Source organism: Eriocheir sinensis, chromosome 9, assembly GCF_024679095.1.
Source record: "Eriocheir sinensis breed Jianghai 21 chromosome 9, ASM2467909v1, whole genome shotgun sequence".
Lineage (NCBI taxonomy): Eukaryota > Metazoa > Arthropoda > Malacostraca > Decapoda > Varunidae > Eriocheir > Eriocheir sinensis.
The window spans coordinates 25,642,477-25,652,456 of NC_066517.1; the positions used below are offsets into that span (position 1 = coordinate 25,642,477).

At 43.5% G+C, this 9,980-nt stretch overlaps 1 long non-coding RNA gene across 2 annotated transcripts in view; it reads right to left on the bottom strand.

Moving 5' to 3' along the window:
• Positions 1–2,721: 2,721 nt before the first annotated feature.
• LOC126996253 (uncharacterized) overlaps positions 2,722–9,980 on the bottom strand; it is an 8,971-nt gene continuing 1,712 nt past the window's right edge. For both annotated transcript variants that reach the window (XR_007751125.1, XR_007751124.1), the window contains exons 2-5: positions 9,860–9,980; positions 8,350–8,413; positions 6,436–6,515; positions 2,722–4,897 (exon numbers count right to left, since the gene is read on the bottom strand). The exon at positions 9,860–9,980 is cut by the window's right edge and continues 10 nt beyond it. This is a non-coding gene — a long non-coding RNA (uncharacterized LOC126996253). The remainder of the gene's footprint in view (positions 4,898–6,435; positions 6,516–8,349; positions 8,414–9,859) is intronic.

The window sequence follows — 9,980 nt, forward strand, 5'->3', positions numbered from 1 at the left end:
ATGCTGAATACCGAGAGCCGAGATGCTGACTTTAAATGCTGACTTGAGGATATGCTGATCGACTTCAGAGATCACATGCTAAACTCAGTCAGCATATTATATTTATAGCATATAATTGGTATATAAAAATCAGTCCTGCTGAGTAGAGCCTGACACATCGTTGAATCTTTAATGCTGTCATGCTGATAACTTGTAATTATCAAAACTAACACATAATTAATGGTTTTGATCCCCCAGAAAATAAGGTAGCTACTGGGGAGGTCTGGAAGAGGCTGAGGGTCTGGGGGCTTGAGCTAGGGGGCTTCAGGTAAGGGAAAATACATATAATTAATAGCTTGGACATCAATAATCTAGACCAACCCTTGCTTATGGTAGCTTTCCAAGGCATCGCTTATAGACTTTTTATAATATAGCAAAAATAGAGTACCATCAAGGCTTTCTCAGTCCAATTACTCAAGAATTAGTTCAGTGCTTGTTATAATATTGTTTTCTCGGCCAACCCTTGACAAGGCTATTAAAACTGTTCTTGACAATGCTAGTAATTATCTAACATATACTGGAACCCTCACTAATGTTACATAACAAAGTGGAGACTTAATTGCTGGGGATATTTGATTCATAGTTCCATATTAATTCTTTTTGCTCACTGGAAAGGTTAATTAAAATGTTACCACCAGTATTATGGTGAGACACTTGCTTGGTTAGGTTAGGTGACCAATTACTGGGGGCCTGAGGGTCTTAGGGCTGACATGGGAAGGGAAAACACTTATATTTAATGTCTTTGACCCCCAGAATAAAGATAATTGGGAGCTGAGACTGCACTGGGTACTTGAGGGGGCTGGGTACATACTGTTTGGGCGGGTAAATCATTCTTCTACATCAATCCTGTTATTTTTAAGCTTAAGAACTTTGTCCGACCCACCCACACACATGCACTTTCCCTCACCTGAGCATTGGCACCTTGTTATCAAATCAGTGTTGAAGGCAAAAACTATAAGCATTATGAGACAGGAGGAATACTAGCTGACCTGTAGACACAACCTTACATGTATTTCCCTATAAGTGGTTTCCAAGGGCCTGAGCTAAGCTGGGATAATCCTCTCACATTTTTATCCAAGACAGTGCTAGACCTCAATCCCCCCCCCTATGGATGGGCTTGAGCTATAGGAAGAGGGAAAAAGATTAGGTTTTTAGCTTTGAACAGAAGAGGAGAAAGGTTATAATGAGGCATCTATCCACTGGCTGTGAAGGTCTCACTCACTTTAAAATATTCCGCCCCCCCAAAATATACATACTGGGATCAGAAATCTATGTGGTTGCATCTATCCACTGGCTATGAGGGGTAAATTTCACTCACCAAAGGCCGCCGAGTGGCTTAACCCGGTAGCAGGGACGGGCCAAATTTGTGGCTTTACCGTGTAGCAGCGATGGGCCAAATTTGTGCCATGATTTGAACCCCCCAAAATAGATGATACATAAAATTATCACAAATGCTGATATATATTATTATGAAATGGTTTGCGTGAGTGATGATTTTTTCCCATTTTTCTCGCTGAGAGGGACCATTAAGAAACATGATCCCCGCTGCTATCGGGTTAAAACTACCCACATGCTGTCCAGAAGACCACCTATCAACCCGGACTCTAGATTCTAGGATTAAAGATGAGCTCCGGGAGGGCAGCATGAGTCAATGCAAGATGGCACCACTATAAACACTTGCCTGCACCAGAATGGGCTGGGCCGACCATCAGGCCCCACCGGGAAGAAGCCTTGGGCCGACCATCAGGATCCACTGGGAAGAAGCTTACCGGAGCAATAGGCCATGACGTAAAAAAACAAAAAAAACCAAAAAACAAAAACAAAAACAAAACAAAACATATTTGACAAGGCTTTCAGGGGAGTTACAGACAAGGGTGCTTTTATGACCCTTCCTCTGTACCATCAACCTAAAAAAACATCATTGAGAACCCAATTACTGACCTTTTTGGCCTTGGAAATATACAACAGAAAATACAAGACCCAAACAGTCCCCTCAATAAACAGACATACAACTGAAATTTGTGCCTTGATATAACCCCCCCAAAATAGATGATGCATAATGTGATCACAAATGCTTTGATATATATTATGAAATGGTTTGTGTGTGATGATTTTTTCTCATTTTTCTCGCTTAGAGGGACCATTAAGAAACATGATCCCTACCACCACCACCACCGGGCGAAATATGTTAGGTTGCAAATATTTCCACGAGTCACTACATCACTTGAAGGCTTTCCATATACGCTGTGTTGCTAGTATTTCCAAGGGTGGTTTTACGAGCCTTGACACCGTGACGAGGCTTACGTAACAGCCAGTCATGACAGCCTGACCCATACCCTTAACAGCCACCCATGACAGCCTGACCCATACCCTTAACAGCCACCCATGACAGCCTGACCCATACCCTTAACAGCCGTGGGAAATTGCCGTCTCGAGATTCCAAAACAACGCCCGCCAGACTCAACGTCATATGGTGGTGAAGATTTTAACGCAGGTACACAAAGACGCAGGGATGGACACTCAACTCTAAGGTCGAGACGTCGGCCGAAGATGTTGACGTAGCGATCCCAGACGCAGGGACGAACGGTCAACTGTGGGGTCAAACATCAGATATCAACCCGTTTTTTCAACCTGTACATATCTGCTGCCGAATATGGATGAGGGAAATATATTTTAAACCAATTTATTTTTTTCCTGTTACGTATATTTATTTCATAGAGGTCAGAGTTCACCACCCGTACTGCACGCATGGGTGGGTAAAAGACATGTATATATATATAACCGTACGTGTTTGAGGATAATCTCCCTCCATAGTCAGGATTCACACATGACTAGGTTACGTATGGTCATTGTTTAACACTTTCCAACTTTTTTCTAGTTATTTATTGAGGTACAAGCCTAACAGAGGTGTCCCCATATAGGCCTGAACCCCTCTCTGATACCTGGCCTGTACTGCTGCTCTCAAATTATATCAAACTATTTTTTTTAAGGTGAAGGGAGACAGCTCTAGCAGGGAACGGAACCTGACAGAACCTCCCTCGCTAGACGCCGATCCGACAGGCTTGTTAGGGGTCACCTGAAGCACTGGGCGGCAGCTTACAGAACGGGTTAGGTCGTTAGGATACTCAAAGCAGCAGTGTGGGTTAGTGCGCAGCAGAAATGAAATGCGTTCACATGCAAAAGCCATACGTGCTGTTACGAAAGCAAAAGAGAATTGTCATACGTAAGCAGGAGTAATTGTTATGCGAAATTTTGCCGTAAGCAGCCGGAGTTGTCATGCAGAGAAGCCGTGGGATTAGTTACGAAGGAAGGCGCAGAATGTGTTGATACGAAGGCCAGAAGCAGAGAGAGAAGTGTAAATCCATGTGGGTTATGCGAGCAGGAGTTAGTATACAGAAGCCATGCCCTTTGTTACATGTTACAACAGCAGACGCAGAATGGGGTGTTATGAATAGCAGAAGCAGAGTGAGTTGTTACAAGGGCATGCAGATGTTATGCCAGTCCCAGGAGTGCAGGAGTTGATACCCGGAGCAGAAGAGGTTGTCCTTGGTAGCTGAAATTAAAAGGTTTTGTTAATACTCCTAGTACGGAAGTGTTGTAAGTTATGGACAGCACCAGTAGTAGTAGTAGCTATTGCAGAAGGGGTTGTTAAGTTAAGACAAATCCCTACAGACATTATCATATTACCCCAACATAAATACCCTTCCATCCAGCATCTTAACCTTCAAATACATATCTCCAATACATAATTAAATCTATACACAAGCACCAGTAGGAGTTGTTGCAGGAGAGGTTGTTAGTTACGACACCCCCACTACAGACCTTTCCCCTACATAAATTCCCCTCCATTCAGTACTTTAACCTTGAAATAAATACCCCCAATACACAATATATACCCCAATACATTGAGTGCACATACACATGCAACTCAGTAACACGCACATTTCAATCCATACCAAGTTCCTTATACGTACTGGGATAGGAAATACCTTTTGAAGAAATAACCACAGACTTTGTATATAAATAACCCCAGTGCATAACATTTTTTCCCAACAAAACACCATTCTTAGGATATACATATATAAAACACAGAAGACGAAAATCCCAAATACACATTTTAGTATACATGCAACTCAGTAACTCACACATAAATCCATACCCAAGTTTCTTATACGTGCTGGGATAGGAAATACCTTAACCTAAAGAAACACTAAAGGCTGTATATGTAAAATCATGCGCAGTACCTTACAAGAAATAACCCCGGCCCTTTACGTAAATACTCTCAGTGCATGACATTTCAATATATGCCAAGTAACTTTCTATCCCCGTACACATGCTGAAAGAGAGATTGTTGTTAATAGCCATAACACACTTCCATACTTATTGATATAGCCTTCATAGATAACATGCACCCTTTCACTACTTTCTGAGCCAGTACACAAGCTGAAAGAAAGAGGTTTTTGTTAATTAATAGCCATAGTAGAAAGGCTTTGTAGGAGGTACCCACAGCCACAGAACTTATAAGTAAAATCCTGAGTACAACCTTATAAGTAAAAAAACCACTACAGACCTTGTAAGTAAATCCCATAGCCTTATACATACAAACATCCAAGTTCATACCATTTCAATACATGCATAATACAAATCATTTAAATATTTTCCTTGGCACATAAACTTCTGCCTATATTTACAAGTTAACCTTCTCCTCCCTCTTATCCTCTTTAATACATAGAATGACATATTTCCTCTACTCCATAAGCTTCTATATATTGATCTGCCTTTATGTATAGAACTCACATCCTCCTCTTCTTCTTCCTCCTTCTTCTCCTCCTCCTCCTTCTCCTCTGCACTGCTTGGCCTGTAAGAAGATGGGATTGTCAGATGTTTCCGACTCTAACATTAACTACTTGCAAAGGCTTAAAAAAGAGATCAATTTGGTTCTAATGAGTGCTTCTGTAACATCATGGTACAGAGGAAGGGTCACACTACCACCAGGGTCATTCAACTACCCCTGAAAATGCCCACAACTCCTATGAAAGCCTTGTCAAATATATGTTTTCTTAGGGTCACGGTACAGAGGAAGGGTCAGACTACCACCAGGGTCATTCAACTATCCCAGGAAATGCCCACAACTCCTATGAAAGCCTTGTCAAATATGTGTTTTTAGGTTCACGGTACAGAGGAAGGGTCACACTACCATCAGGGTCATTAAACTACCCCTGAAAATGCCCACAACTCCTATGAAAGCCTTGTCAAATATGTGTTTTTAGGTTCACGGTACAGAGGAAGGGTCACACTACCATCAGGGTCATTAAACTACCCCTGGAAATGGCCACAACTTCTATGAAAGCCTTATCAAATATATGTTTTCTTAGGGTCATGGTACAGAGGAAGGGTCACACTACCATCAGGGTCATAAAACTACCCCTGGAAATGCCCACAACTCCTAGGAAAGCCATGTCAAATATGTTTTCGTTGGGTCATGGTACAGAGGAAGGGGCACACTACCACCAGGGTCATAAAACTACCCCTGGAAATGCCTAAAACTCCTAGGAAAGCTTTGTCAAATATGTGTGTTTAGGTTCACGGTACAGAGGAAGGCTCACATTTTCATATATTACTTTTTCCTTCTTTTTGTAACTTCATTTTCCTTTCCTTTCCTTTCCCTTCCCTTCTCTTCCTTTCCTTTCCTTCCCTTCCTTTCATTTCCTTTCCCTTCCCTTCCTCTCCTTTCCCTTCTCTTCTCTTCCCTTCCAATTCCTTTTCTTTCCCTTCCAATTCCTTCCCTTCCCTTCCCTTTCCCTTCCTTTCCTTTCCCTTCCCTTCCAATTCCTTCCTTTCCTTTCCCTTCCCTTCCAATTCCTTTCCCTTCCCTTCCAATTCCTTCCTTTCCTTTCCCTTCTCTTCCCTTCCCTCTCATTTCCTTCCTTTCCTTTCCCTTCCCTTCCCTTCCAATGCCTTCCTTTCCTTCCTTTCCTTTCCCTTCCCTTCCCTTCCTTTCCTATTCCTTTCCCTTCCCTTCCCCCTCAATTCCTCCCCTTCCTTCTCATTTCCTTCCAATTCCTTTCCTTTCCAATCCTTTTCCTTCCCTTCCCTTCCCTCTCAATTCCTTTCCTTCCTTCTCATTTCCTTCCTTTCCTTTTCTTTCCCTTCCCTTCCTTTCCTTTCCTTTCCCTTCTCTTCTCTTCCCTTCCAATTCCTTCCCTTCCTTTTCTTTCCCTTCCCTTCCCTTCCAATTCCTTCCTTTCCCTCTCAATTCCTTTCCTTCCCTTCCCTCTCATTTCCTTCCTATCCTTTCCCTTCCCTTCCCTTCCTTTCCTATCCTTTCCCTTCCTTCTCATTCCCTTCCTTTTCTTTCCCTTCCCTTTGAGCCTAACAAGATCAAGCAGACATTACCTTAGCCTGGCCTGATGGCGATGGTAGTGTTGTCAAGTCTCCTCCTCACCACAGCCTCCCTCCTCCTCCTCCTCACAGCCCTGAAAGAAAGTCTCATTAGTCAGATAAAGGTTCATATCCCTGCACAGAGGATGAAAAATTGAGGGAGGGAAGATGCCTGAGAGACATAAAGAAATATAGCTTCCTGCAAAGAGATATAGAGCTTTGGAACGGTGAGGATGTAGTATTGGCAGTGTGCAAAGCTTCAAGGAAAAGTTGGATAAATGCAGATATGGAGACGGGACCACACCGGGCCTGTAAAACTACAACTAGGTAAATACACACACACACACACACACACACACACACACACACACACACACACACACACCACCACCACCACAATCAATCAATCAATGGGGGCATATGCAGGGGGCGCGTCGCCTCGCCCACCCTACGACGCCAAGCCCAGGGGTCCCTCCGGGCGACTCTCCCTGCAGGCCATCCTGAGTACCTCCCTGCAGGATCTACTATAACTTGCTCCAGCCACTAACTCCGTGGATGTCCCCTTGGCCTCCTCCACTCAGGATTGTCTCTCACAGAGACACCCGATGAGCAGTTATTTGCTGATGACACCCAGTTCTACTTTTCCATCGCTGATATTGAAAATACAAGTGGTAAGATCAATAGTGTTATTAATTCAGTCAAGGAAGGATTGGATGCATTATAAGCAATTGAAATTAAACGATGATAAGACTGAATTCATGTTTGTGGGGAAGGACACTCTACGTTATTTTGGTGATGGGAACATGATTATAGGTGGTAATGAAATTCATATTGTTGAAAGTGTTCGTGACTTGGGAGTGTTGCTGGATTCCAATTTGACACTGAAATGTCAGATAAATAATGTCGTAAGGATAGCTGGATATCACCTTAGAAATATTGCTTTTATCAAGAAATACCTGGATGAAGATTCTATCATATTTAAGTTATGTGTTTTGACACACCAAGCTTTGATTAATGGCCGTCCACCGTATTTGAGAGAATTATTACATGAAGTACAGCCAGGTGAAGGCATTAACACTCGCCGAGCCACTTCTGGAATCACACTTCATGGTACTCTTCAAATGTTGGATTGCGCGCTTTCAGTTCTGCCGCCCCAAGATGTACAATAAGCTCCCTCCTGACATTAGAAGAACCGCAATTAGCGCGAGCCACCATCTACCAAGAAAAAAATTAATTAGCGCGAAAGCCCCACTTAACGCGAGATCAATTAGAGTGAACTGCAATTAGCGCGAGCCACCATCTACCAAGAAAAAAATTAATTAGCGTGAAAGCCCCACTTAGCGCGAGATCAATTTGAGCGAACCGCCATTAGCGCGAGCCACCATCTACCAAGAAAAAAATTAATTAGCGCAAAAGCCCCACTTAGCGCGAGATCAATTAGAGCGAACCGCAATTAGCACGAGCCACCATCTACCAAGAAAAAAATTAATTAGTGCGAAAGCCTCAGTTAGCGCGAGATCAATTAGAGCGGACCGCAATTAGTGCGAGCCACCATCTACCAAGAAAAAAATTAATTAGCACGAGAGCCTCAGTTAGAGCGAGATCAATTACAGCAAACCGCAATTAGTGCGAGTCACCATCTACCAAGAAAAAAATTAATTAGCGTGAAAGCCCCACTTAGCGCTAGATCAATTAGAGCAAACCGCAATTAGCGCGAGCCACCATCTACCGAGAAAAAAATTAATCAGCGCGAAAGCCTCAGTTAGCCCGGCCGCCCCTCACGGCGGGAGTCTGTTCTCACTACCCCAATAAATGTATGTATTCATCGCTGACCTCTGACTCCACCTCTCACCCCAACAACAAGCTTTTATATTAATGATGAAAACCTTCGTAACACACACACACACACACACACACACACACACATACCATTTTAGCGACCTGCCCTGAAGCCAAGACTGTTAGTTCACGTGTACGGCTGGGCGCCCAAAACCTGAGGAGGAAGAAGAAAAGTTAGGCCCATGCTCTTACATATATTCGCACACAAGTAGGCCTACACATATTTGACAAGGCTTTCACAGGAGTTGTGGGTATGTCCACGGGTTCGTTTATTCTCTTTTCTCCTCCATATATTACGTTTAGCTGGCTCAAGTGGTAGTTTAGGGTTACCAGCCCTTAGTAGTACTTGGCGTATTGTCTTTTCTGACCCCAAACTATCGCCCCATAAAGATAACAATATGCATTTATAATTATTGTTAACATCGGTAATTACTGATGGTCTTTTTTGCAATATTTATGGGCCAGAAACAGAAAGATACAATGTTATGCCTACGGTAAGCTGGTAACATTGAGGGGAGTGAGGGAGAATAATAAGGCTTTGTCCTAGGGTCACCTGGGTGTTATTCTATACATATACCGTCCCTGGCACCAATGACTTTCATCACACTGATTCTGGCACCACACAAATCTATGCCACTATGAACACTGCCTGGCATCACATAGCACTGCATAACACCTGACCCCATGTCACAGGAGAGGGGTAGGCAGGTCAGGTAACAAGACAGCCTAACACTGGGTAACTAATCTGTCTTGCATCACATAACACTGTCTGTGGCACTGTTAACACTGCCTGGCACTCCAGGCCCACGGGTGATAAAAGAGGGGAGGGACACTCAGGAAGATATTGCAGACCAGTGAGTTACATGAAGACTGGCCAACATTACACCCATCTATAAGAAGGCTGATACAAATGAACCAGGTAATTACAGACCTGTGAGTTTGACCTGTCATATGCAAAATAATGGAAACCATAATAAGAGAACATTTTCAGAGCATTTGAAGAATTATCAACTACTCAGCAGAAAACAATACTACGGACGGGCAGATGATGAACGGTACTGGCTGCAGCTCATTGCCGTGCTGGACCAATGGACACAGTATCTGGACGAAGGCAGCGCAGTGGATGTTGCATATTGCGATTCTGCTAAAGCATTTGATAAAGTTCCACACAGGAGATTAATTGAGAAAAAAGTTATAACATCAGGGGCAACATTTTAAACTGGATAGCAGCATTCTTTTCCATTTCCAGCAACTACGATGGGGTTTTGACAAGTGGACAGGTGGCGTGTTTATGTCACAAGGGTGTATTTTTATGCGTGGGCTCTTCCCTTTCTTCACCCTGGAGCTGGCAGTCTCACCGCCCATCGACCTGAAAGAAACCGTGAGGCCAGCGTGGAGAAATACACCCTTGTGACATAAACACGCCACCTGTCCGCTTGTCAAAACCCCGTCGTGTGTGCTAGAAATCTTGTAATTACCACCATGCCGTGCCTTTCCTTAAAATGTTTCTTGAACAAACCACCTCCTCCTCCAGTCTATTCCATGCTTCTGTGTGGGTGTGTGTGGGTGTGTCCCTTCCCCCAAGTCCCCGAAGGCTCACTTTTTGATGGCGACTCCCCCAAAGAGGTAGGCACGGTTGAGGAAGAAGACATTGAGCACCCGGTGAGAAATCTGCATGGTGGGCGACAGCACGATGCTCACATTCTGGTAGGTCATCTTGG